The sequence below is a fragment of the Pristiophorus japonicus genome, chromosome 2 (assembly GCF_044704955.1).
Source record: "Pristiophorus japonicus isolate sPriJap1 chromosome 2, sPriJap1.hap1, whole genome shotgun sequence".
Classification (NCBI taxonomy): Eukaryota; Metazoa; Chordata; class Chondrichthyes; family Pristiophoridae; genus Pristiophorus; species Pristiophorus japonicus.
Genome location: NC_091978.1, coordinates 368,771,122 through 368,783,188, shown reverse-complemented (window position 1 = coordinate 368,783,188; position 12,067 = coordinate 368,771,122). Strand labels below are relative to the sequence as shown.

Sequence of the window (12,067 nt, the reverse complement as noted above, 5' to 3'; positions counted from 1 at the left end):
CCCCCTCTCCCTCCCCCCCCCTCTCCCTCCCCCTCTCCCTCCCCCCCCCTCTCCCTCTCCCTCCCCCCTCTCCCTCCCCCCCCCTCTCCCTCTCCCTCCCCCTCTCCCTCTCCCTCTCCCTCTCTCTCTCTCTCTCTCTCTCTCTCTCTCTCTCAGCGGCACGAACGGCTGCAGAATTCTCCCTGGCTGAAGCACTTTCACACAGGTAGGAAGATGGTTTATTTAATCTTTTCTTGGCTTATAAATGTTTATTCAGGTTGGATTTATTTGTATAATATTTGTAGAAGTATAAATAAGGATTTATTGTAGAATTTAATGAGTTCCCTTCCCCCCCACCTCGTTCTGGACGCCTAATTTGTAACCTGCGCCTGATTTTTTAATGTGTAGAACAGGTTTTTTCAGTTCTACAAAAATCTTCACTGGCTCCATTCTACTTTAGTTTGGAGTACATTTTCACTGTGGAAACTTTCAAATCAGGCGTCAGTGGCCGGACACGCCCCCTTTTGAAGAAAAAATTCTGTTCTAAACTAGAACTGTTCTACCTGACTAGAACTGCAGAAAAAAAAAGTGGAGAATTGCGATTTCTAAAATAGTCCGTTCTCCACCAGTTGCTCCTAAAAATCAGGCGCGAATCATGTGGAAACTTGGGCCCTATGTGTGTGTACCGTAGCAATAACAGGATTTATCGTGTGATTATTTAGAATTATTCGTTGTATTAATAAGGCAAGTTTATCTTTGTCGGTCACATTGAACTGGCAATAACACGGTCTTACCTGCACTTGGCTAATGTCATAGTGCTGGGGCCCCGGAGCCATCAGGCTACCCGGAGCAGCGAGCACAATGTCGCGGCTTGTCATAGATAGAAAGGGGGCAAATCCATCTGCAATCAGAGGAAATCATTTTACTGGGGGGTTTATTTTTACCCAATAAACAAAATATTTATGAATCTATATTAAAAATGTTATGCAAAACAACAATTATTGTTTTAAAAAGAAATGTCACTGAACTCTTTAACATTCGCGCCACACAAGTGCCAGGCAATGACCATCTCCAACAAGCGAGAGTCTAACCACCGTCCCTTGATATTCAACAGCATTACCATCGCCAAATCCCCCACCATCAACATCCTGGGGGTCACCATTGACCAGAAACTTAACTGGACCAGCCACATAAATACCATGGCAACAAGAACACGTCAGAGGCTGGGTATTCTGCGACGAGTGTCTCACCTCCTGACTCCCCAAAGCCTTTCCACCATCTACAAGGCACAAGTCAGGAGGGTGATGGAATATTCTCCACTTGCCTGGATGAGTGCAGCTCCAACAACACTCGAGTAGCTCGACACCATCCAGGACAAAGCAGCCGCTTGATCGGCACCCCACCCACCACCTTCAACATTCACTCCCTCCACCACCGGCGCACCGTGGCTGCAGTGTGTACCATCTACAAGATGCACTGCAGCAACTCGCCAAGGCTTCTTCGGCAGCATCTCCCAAACCCGCGACCTCTACCACCTAGAAGGACAAGGGCAGCAGGTGCATGGGAACACCACCACCTCCACGTTCCCCTCCCAGTCACACACCATCCTGACTTGGAAATATATCGGCCGTTCCTTCATCGTCGCTGGGTCAAAATCCTGGAACTCCCTCCCTAACAGCACTGTGGGAGCACCTTCACCACACGGACTGCAGCGGTTCAGGAAGGCGGCTCACCACCACCTTCTCAAGGGGCAATTAGGGATGGGCAATAAATACCGGCCTTGCCAGCGACACCCACAGCCTGGAACAAATTTTTTTTTTTTAATTAGGACTAATAAATTACTGTACGGATCCTTCTCAAAATCTCGCAAAATGCTATTGTTGATAATTAAAATCTATTGCCCATCCTTAGTTCCCCATCAACAGATAGGACCTGTGGGAGAGTTTACAGGTCTCTTATGCGACAGGTTTAAAGGGACAATTCACCGATTCTGCGATCCCAGTAGGGAAGCTGTGCTTGATGGGAATGCAGGTCACTGAACTTGGGCCACAACAAAATGAACTTTGAATTTATGTGGTGCCTTTAATGTAAAAAAATGTCCGCATGAGCTTCACAGAGGCTTCAAGAAAACAAATGGACATCAAGCCGAAGAAGTCGACATTTGGAGGGGGCAACCTAATTCTTGGTGAAAGAAAAGGGTTTTAAAGAAGCTCTTAAAGGTGCCAGCTGTGGTTTAGTCGGTAGCAATCTTGCTTCTGATGCAGCAGTCCTACTCTGGAGCACAAAAATCCAAGCTGACACTCCAGTGCAGCACTGAGGTCAACATCATCATAGGCAGTCCCTCAAGTCGAGGATGACTTGCTTCCACGCCAAAAAGTTCACAGATGTTTCAATGAAGGACCTAATATTCCAGATCTCAAACTCAATCTTGAAGGATGGAAGATGCCTGTGTGTGGATTTTTTTTTTTAACGTGGGGTGACCGTTGCACACCAGCCACCACACGGGCTCGACAGAGCTAGGTCTTGGTCCAGTGGCAAGGGTTAACCAGGACGACTGGAGACCAGCTCTGCTGCACGGACCTGGTGCGCACACATATCGCAGTGTGGGCTGGGCCCGTGCTTCCGCTGGGCTGAGGTAGCGCTGCACTGTAGGAGGTGCCGTCTTGCGGACGAGGCATTAAACTGAGAACTCCCTCAGCTATTTTGGAGTTCTCCCCGTCATCCTGGTCAATATTTATCACTCAACTAACATTACTAAAACAGATGAGCTGGTCATTTATTGAATTGTTGTCCATGGGACCCTTCTGTGCGCGCATTAGTTGCCGCGGCCAACATAGAAACCGATCATTTGGCCCCGTGGATCCGTTCCGGGGTTTATGCTCCACACCAGCCCCCTCCCACCCCTCTCCATCTCACCCCATCACCACATCCTTCTATTCCTTTCTCCCTCATGTGTTTATCCAGCTTCCCCTTAAATGCATCGATACTATTCGTCTCAACCCCTCCCTGTGGCAGCGAGTTCCACATTCTCACCGCTCTCTGGGTAAAGAAGTTTCTCCTGAATTCCCCATTGGATTTATTAGTGACTGTCTGATATTGATGGCCCCTAGTTCTGGTCTTGCCCACAAGTGGAAGCATGTTCTCTACATCTACCCTATGGAACCGTTTCCTAATCTTAAAGACCTCAATCAGGTCAGCCCTCAGTCTGCTGCTTTCTAGAGAAAAGAGCCCCAATCTTTCCCGATAGGTATAACCTCAGAGTTCTCGCCCCTTTGATGAAAATGCCGCAATACCAGTTTATCCAGCAGAGGGAGTGAGAGATTGGATTCTTGTTCCACCAGGGTGACAATGCAGCTGGGGCTGCTTCTATCCCTGATTCTCACGACAGTAAGAACATGTTGTCAATTACTACAATTTTCTCCTAAATATTTTGGAGCGACGGAAAATAGCAGAGACCACGGCAGTCTGGTTTTTTTCAAGGAAAAGTAGACAAACATCTGAAGCAGAGGAACTGCAGGGCTGGAGAGGGCCAGACATTGGGATGCGTGTCAGAATGCTTGAGCAAAGATTAGGCACGGACACAGTGGTCCAAACGGCCTCCTTCTGTGCTGTAAACTGGGGGTATCTTCCCCACCCGCCCACCCAACCATTGGTGGCCGTGCCTTCAGCTGCCTAAACCTCTCCGCTTCTCTCTCCTCTCCTGTAAGACGCTCCTGAAAACCTCCCTCTTTCACCAAGCTTTTGATAATATCTCCTAATGTGGCTCGGTGTCAAATATTGTTTGGTAAATTGCTCCCGCGGAGCGCCTCGAGATGATTTACTACATTAAGGGCGCTATATAAATGCAAGTTGTTGCTGTTGTTGAAAGGAAGTGGCCGAGAAATTATGCTTTAAAAGTTTCTAAATTGGTAAGCAATGGAGAAACAGCGCATCCGGAATACTGAATGGTGAAAATAGGATAAGGGGACACAATCAAAGTGGTCAAAAGCAAGTTTAGAACTGATGCCAGAAAATTCTTCACAGGGGGGTGAAATTGCCCCGTTGGGAAAGGCCTGTGGAGCGCTAATTTTTTTATCCCCCGGGCGCGGAGAACAGAGCCCCCCTCCCCCATCCCGGGAATTGCCCCCAGGATACTGCAGGCGAAAACGGGTTTGCCCAGCGCCCTGTACATTTCCCCCCGGGCGGGGGGGCACACACACAGCGATGATGTCATCGCCCTGCGCGCCCCGCGGTGGGGGGGGGGGGGGGGGTAAATTGCAGGATGAGAGGTTGCCATGGAGTGGTGCCAACATGTAGCCCGGCGCCCCCTCTTGGGGTACCGGACCGCTGGCCCGACCGCACAGAACCATCACTCCAAGTGCTACAGGCAAAATCCCTAGAACCGTTTTAGCAACAATTGCATTTCATGATGGCTGGATTGTGGGTGCTTTCTGGGTGGACGGAACGAGCAAAATACCGCGGGTGCTGGAACTCCAAAATAGAAACAGGAAATGCTGGAAACACTCAGCGGGTCGGGCAGCGTCTGCGGAGAGAGAAACAGAGTTAACGTTTCAGGTCGGTGACCCTTCGTCAGAACTGGAACAAGTTAGAGATGTAACAGGTTTTTAAGCAAGTGTAGGGGTGGGGAAAGGGGGGAGGGGAGGGAAGAACAAAAGGGAAGGTCTGTGATTGGGTGGGAGGCAGGAGAGATTAAATGACAAAGGGATGGTGGTGCGAGGCAAATGGAGATGGTAATGGGACAAGTAAAGAACCAAAAGATGGGTCGAGAAGAGGTGTGCTTGACAGAGCTAGGCCTTTATCCAGTGGCAAGGGTAAACCAGAGACCTGCTCTGCTGCACGGACCGAGTGCGCACGCGTAGCGTTTCCTACATTACAACAGTCACTACACTTCAGAACTACTTCACTGGCTGTAAAGCGCCTTGGTGGCGCTGTAGGGCGTAAAAGGCGCTATATGAATGCGTCTTTCTTTTGATTCTGCCCCCCACCTTCTTGTTTATTCAGCTTCCAATATCCACTGTATAGACGCATGCAAGGGAATGGCCATTTGCAAGAGGTAACCCACTGCTTGTGGAGCTGTACTTCAGCAAGAGTCGGCCTTCAAGCGAGAGAAGGGAGAGAAAATGGGCGAAGTAACATGGAATCTCCTGCTCTTGGCCGGTAACTTCATCACTTAACAATGTGGGAAATAGACGGCCTAAAATATTGAGATATGTTGTGGAACACCCTTTCATGCGTTCCAGAACACTTCAATGTTATTTAAATGTGTGCAATGGGAACGATATCAGCGTTAGCAGAAACAGATGAATGGATGGTCACCATCATTGAGATCCTCCTCCCCTTGGGGTCAATGCCTCGCATTCTGGGTCAGGGTCTCACATTGTGCCCCACCTTTTGGGGTTTGCTGTCCACATTTTGGGGTCAGTTTCCCCTATTGTGTCCCCCATTTTATGGCTAGTGTTCCACCTTCTGTGGCTCAGTTGGTCAGCACTCTCACCTCTGAGTCAAAAGGTTGTGGGTTCATTACCCACTCCAGGGACTTGCGCACATAAATTTAGGCTGACACTCCAACGGTCACCACACGGTAAAACAAATCCACGCACAGGCATCTTCCACCCGTGGAGTTCAGGACTGGACTATCGGGTCCTCCATTGAAACATCTGCAAACTCATCCCTTTTGGTGTGGAAGTAAGTCATCCTCGTTCGAGGGACGGCCTATGATGATGATGATGATGATGAAATGGGAGCAGCAGTATCATCATCAGCTGCCATCGGAAATAATTTGGGGGGCAGAGGTTGTGGTCTGGACGTTTTGTTGAACCCAATGTTGTCCGGAAGACTGTAAAGTGCCTGATCAAAAGATGGGCCAATTGGTCTTCCTCGTCTACCTAGTTTGCGGTGTTGTGAGCTGAATTTAAAGCCAGCTCCCACGATTGAAAGGGTGGTGTGCTCACAAAATGCACCACTCACTACCCCAGGAACATAAAAATCCGTTGCGCCTGTTTGCGGGGAAAGGCTTGCCGCTGAATGAACGCCCAAAGCAAAATAAAACGATGGCTTTCGGTCCGCGGACCTCCTGTGCTTGCTCACCCACTGGTCATACCCCCACAGGCAGTGTGCCGCATGGGGCGATCTAATATAGGGTCATCTGCCCCGTTAGCAGCAACTCCCCCCGGATTACAAAGTCTTGCACTCAACTGGTTAAACAGGATTTATGAGTATTATTCCATTTATATCCGCCAAGTTTTAATTGCCTGCAGTTAAATAAGTTACTGGACCAGATCAGGAGCTGATTTGGCTAATATAGATTGATAATTGATAAACAGTCACATTGGCCAAAGACAAAGTTTGCCAAACTTTGATAAAGATCCCTTGGAACAGGAGGAGGCCATTCAGGCCCTCGAGCCTGTTCCGCCAATTATATCATGGCTGATCTGTATCTTAATTCCATCTGCCCGTCTTGGTTCCATATCTCTTATTGTCCTTGCTTAACAAAAATCTATCAATTTCAGCTTTTAAATTTTCAATTGAACCCCCGGCATCAACAGCTTTTTGGGGGAGAGAGTTCCAGATTCCCAGCACCCTTTGTGTGAAGAAGTGCTTCCTGACATCACCCCTGAACGGCCTGGCTCTGATTCTAAGGTTCTGCCCTCTTGTTCTGGACTGCCCCCACCAGTGGAAATAGTTTCGCTCGATCGACCCCATCAACTCCTTTAATCATCTTACACACCTCCATTAGGTCACCCATTAAGTTTCGATACGAAGGAGCGGCAAGAGTTTGTAGAGGGACATGATCAGGGCCCAGGAGAGGCGCGGGTTCGGGGCCCAGGAGAGGCGAGGGCCCAGGAGCAGCACGGGCCAGCGCACACTGCGATATGTGTACATACTAGGTCCGTGCAGCAGAGCAGGTCTCCAGTCGTCCTGGGTAACCCTTGCCTCTGGAACAAGACCTAACTCTGTCAAGCCCGTGTGGTGTCTGGTGTGCAACGGCCATCATACGTTAAAAAAATCCACACACAGGCATCTTCCACTCTTCAGGATGTCGTTCAGGATCTGGAATATCAGGTCCTTCATTGAAACACCTGTGAACTTTCTGAAGTGGAAGCAAATCATCCTCGATTCGAGGGACCGCCTATGATGATGAAGCTTCCATACTCGAGGGAATACAAGCCTAGTCTGTGCAACCTGTCCTCGTAATTTAACCCTTTTAGCCCCCGGGTATCATTCAAGTGAATCTGCACTGCTGCCCCTCCGAGGCCGATATATCCTTCCTGAGGGGCAGTGCCAAGAACTGAACGCAGTTACTCCAGACGGGGTCTGACCAGAGCTCACCTAAAATATCTTTGATGGGTTCCAACTAAATATCGGGAAGACCGAAACCATTCTTTGGTTCCGCCACTCAACTCCATCCCTCTCCCCAGCAACTGTCCCAGGCTGATCCAGACTGTTCGCAACCTTGGTGTCCAATGTGACTCGAGGTGAGCTTCCAACCTCACCTCCGTGCTATCACGAAGACTGCCTGTTTCCACCTCCGGAACATCACCCAATTCCGCCCCTGCCTCAGCTCATCCACTGCTGAAATCCTCATCCAAGCCTCTAGACTTGACTATTCCAACACACTCCTGGCTGGCCTCCCACGTTCTATCCTCTGTAAACTAGAGGTCATTCAAAACTTGGCTGCGCGTGTCCTAACTCACCCATCACCCCCTGTGCTCGCTGACCTACATTGGCTCCCGGTTAAGCAACGCCTCGATTTTAAAATTCTCATCCTTGCTTTCAAATCCCTCCTTGGCCCTCGCCCCTCCCTATCTCTGTAATCTCCTCCAGCTCCACAACCCCCGAGATGTCTGCGCTCCTCTAATTTTGGCCTCTTGCGCATCGCTGATTATAATCGCCACACCATTGGTGGCCGTGCCTTCAGCTGCCTGGGCCCCAAGCTCTGGAATTCTCTTCCTAAACCTCTCCGCCTTTCTCTCTCTCTCTCTCTCCTCCTTTAAAGACTTGCTTTAAAAGCCTATCTCTTCGACCAAGCTTTTGGTCCAATAGCTTCTTAGGTGGCTTGGGATCAAATGTTGATTTATAACGCTCCTGTGAAGCGCCTTGCGATGTTTTACTGCATTAGAGGCGCTATATAAATGCAAGTTGTTGTCGTTCACCGAACCAGTTGACAAGTGAATGAAGCAGTGATATCAACCCACCAGGCTAACATCTTGTGACCTATTTCAATGCCTCTCTCCAGCCACAGTGCAGCACCAACACAGCGATGCTCAGAGGGAACCGAGACCTATAAGTTCCCAAAAGCTCCCAACATAAACTTTAAAAAGGGGCTGACTGACTCACAATTGTTTCAACCTGTTACCACTTAATATTTGTATAGTTCCTTTAATATGACAAAAAAAAAATCGCACGGTAATTTACAGCTCGAGACCCAAACGGAAAAACTTGCCTTTCATGACCAATGCGCTTTACCGCCAATAAAGTACTTCTGGAGTGTAGTCACTGTTGTAATGTGGGAATCGCAGCAGCCAATTTGTGCACAGCAAGCTCCCTCACCCAGCAATGTGATAATGACCAGATCATCTGTTTTTGTTTTGTTGATTCAGGGATAAATATAGACACCGGGGATATCTCCCCCGCTCTTCTTCGAAATAATGCCCTGGGATCTGTAACGTCCACTTGAAAGAGTAGACGGGGCCTTGGTTTAACATCTCATCCGAAAGACGGCACCTCCAACAATGCGGCGCTCCCTCAGCACTGCACTGGTGTGTCGGCCTAGATTTATATGTTCAAGTCCCTGGAGTGGGACTTGAACCCACAACCTTCTGACTCAGAGGTGAGTGTGCTACCCACTGAGCCACTGAGGGGTTCGTAGCACGAGCAGAAAAGTATGGCTTCAGCTGGAGTCTCGGTGCTGAGCTGAAGATAGTTCTGGCTCATTTACGACATGACATCAGACTGGTACTCCGGCAGCACAGCGACATTTGTGGAATCAAAGTTGGTGGTGCAGAGGTCGAGCTGGGTGCCATGGGGCGTATGCACCAAAACTGGACCTCTACGCTGGCACAGCACTGATAAAAGTGATTCGCTTCGGGGGGGGGGGACTTTTCATGTCCCACTGGAAGTTTCAGCATTTTCTGTCTGCTGGCTCATAACTCAGCAGGGGAAAGAGCGGGAGTGGGTGTGGAGAGACAGCGTAGGAGGCACATCACTCACAAAACAAAAGGATGATGATCTGTGAGTGCATTACCCTGCAACTGAGTAAGTGTTCAATTCTCTAGAACTGACACCCGTTTAAGAATCTATAATTTGCGGTACAATTAGTGAGCATTTTGAGATGCGCGGGTTAACCAAGGACAGCCAGCACAGTTCTGTAAAAAGCAAGTCGTGTTATAACAAATTTAACGTTTTGTGAAGAATTGACCGATTGGAAGGATAAAAGAAATGCAATATGATGCAGAGTATGCGGATTTTCAGAAGACATTTGATAAAGGGAGTCACAAGAGGGCTTGTTAGAAAAATCCAGGCATATCCTATAAAAGAAAAGGTATCAGCAGGGATAGAAAGTGGAAAAAAAAGACTTGCATTTCTATAGCACCTTTCACAACCACCAGACGTCCCAAAGCATTTTACAGCCAATGAAGTACTTTTGGAATGTGGTCACTGTTGTAATGTGGGAAACGCGGCAGCCAATTTGCGCACAGCAAGCTCCCACAAACAGCAATGTGATAATGACCGGATAAACAGTTTTGGTTATGTTGATTGGGGACAAATATTGTCCAGGGTTACTGAATTGAAGATGGTTTGGAAATGACATTACTCCGGTGTCTTTGCTGGGTCCAGTTTTGCTCTCAGTATATAGATAGATGATTTCAGCTCAGACATAGGGAGTAAAATCCCAACAGTTACGAACAAACCAAAACTAAGTGGGATTGGGGAGATTGTGAGACGTCTTCTCCTTCTTAGGCGGTCCCTCGTATCGAGGATGACTTGCTTCCACGCCAAAAAGGGATGAGTTCACAGGTGTTTCAATGAAGGACCTGATATTCCAGATCCCTAACTACATGTTGAATGAAGGATGGAAGATGCCTGTGCGTGGATTTTTTTTAACGTGGGGTGACCGTTGCACACCAGCCACCACACGGGCTTGACAGAGCGAGGTCTTGGTCCAGTGGCAAGAATTAACCAGGACGACTGGAGACCAGCTCTGCTGCACGGACCTAGTGCTCACACATATCGCAGTGTGGACTGGCCCGTGCTGCCCCTGGGCCCTCGCCTCTTCCAGACCCCGAACGAATTGTGAGTAGAACTGTAAAAGACTGCAGGAAGATATAGGCAAGATCGGTGGGATGGGGATACTGGTGGCGGATGTAATTTGAAGTCTGAGGTTGTATATTTTGGGAGGAAAACTAATGATGGGAGAATGTTCTGAATGGAAAGATGCTGAGAGACGTGGACAAGCAGAGAGACAGACCCCTAGGAGTACAAATATATAATTACCCAAAAGTAGAATTACAGGTAGATAAAACCATAATAAAGGCCAACAACATTTTTGTGTTTTATAAATCAGGGAACAGATTAAAAGAGTAAAGAGGTAATAATAAATTTAAAATTCTCAACCTTGTTTTCAAATGCCTCCAGGGATTCGCCCCTCCCTATCTCTGTAACCTCCTCCAGCCCCACAACCTTCCAAGATATAAACCTCCTCCTTTAAAACCTACCTCTTTGACCAAGCTTTTGGTCACCTCCTGCTGGCTCCTCTGAACCACCTTGGGATGTTTTACTATACTAAAGGCACTAGATTAAAAACAAGCCTCCTTGATGAAGTGCAACATCCCTACTGGTATCTGGGAATCCTTGGCCCAAGACCGCCCAAATTGGCGGAAGTGCACCCAACCTGTGACAGAGACTGTAATTCCGGTACTGGACTATACAGCCACCCGAGAACTCACTTTTAGAGTGGAAGCAAGTTGTTATATATGCAGACTATAGATATACTCTCTGTGTCGTCACTGTATAATTGCATAAGATGGAGACATGTTGCCTGATGTACTGTCAATAAGGTTTACACTGTGTATATACTATGCTGGCACCACTAGAGGGTGCAACTGGTGGAATCCAGGGTCTCCTGCCCCTGTGGCAGAGGCTGTCCACCAGAGGGCACTGCGGTGGGAGACCTGAGGGTCACCTGCATAGGTGTGCAGGGCCCAGTATAAAAGGCTGCCCACCATGCTTGTGCCTCACTCTGGAGTCACGAATAAAGGACCACGGTGACTACAGTTTGAATACAACACATTGCCTCGTGGAATCATTCATAAGTGCATTACAGACATAACACGAGTCTTCCTCAATTTCGAGGGACCTGCCTATGATGATGTTGAAGTGTTGGAAAAATATTGGTGAGGCCACAGTCAGAGTAAAGTGTCTACAGCTTTGGGTGCCCTACCTGTTCACATGCCTGACACAAGACTTCCAAAGCAAGCGCTCTACTCAGAACTCCTACACGGCAAGCGAGCCCCAGGTGGGCAGAGGAAACATTTCAAGGACACCTTCAAAGCCTCCCTGAAAAAGTGCGACATCCCCACCGACACCTGGGAGTCCCTGGCCAAAGACCGCCCTAAGTGGAGGAAGAGCATCCGGGAGGGCGCCGAGCACCTCGAGTCTCGTCACCGAGAGAATGCAGAAAACAAGCGCAGGCAGCGGAAGGAGCGTGCGGCAAACCAGACTCCCCACCCACCCTTTCCTTCAACCACTGTCTGTCCCACCTGTGACAAGAGACTGTAATTCCCGTATTGGACTGTTCAGTCACCTGAGAACTCGCTTTTAGAGTGGAAGCAAGTCTTCCTCGATTCCGAGGGACTGCCTACGATGATGATGATTTCAAAATGAACATTAAAGCATTCGGGCTAGAAATACTGTTGCGCCCTGTTAGGGGCGATAACTTTTGAAAGGTGAGAAAAGTAGTCTTTGTTCATCATGGGAAGTTCAGCTTTAGCGCTCCAAGAGGGAAGTGGAGTGCTAAATCAAGCGCTAACCACTTCTCTTAGAGCGCTAAAGTGTGTGAGAGGGGCGGGAGCGGCAGAGCACTGAACAA

At 48.6% G+C, this 12,067-nt stretch overlaps 1 long non-coding RNA gene across 1 annotated transcript in view; it reads right to left on the bottom strand.

Moving 5' to 3' along the window:
• Positions 1-778: 778 nt before the first annotated feature.
• Positions 779-12,067, bottom strand: part of LOC139250520 (uncharacterized) — a 44,791-nt gene continuing 33,502 nt past the window's right edge. The window contains exon 4 of the long non-coding RNA XR_011591317.1: positions 779-880. This is a non-coding gene — a long non-coding RNA (uncharacterized lncRNA). The remainder of the gene's footprint in view (positions 881-12,067) is intronic.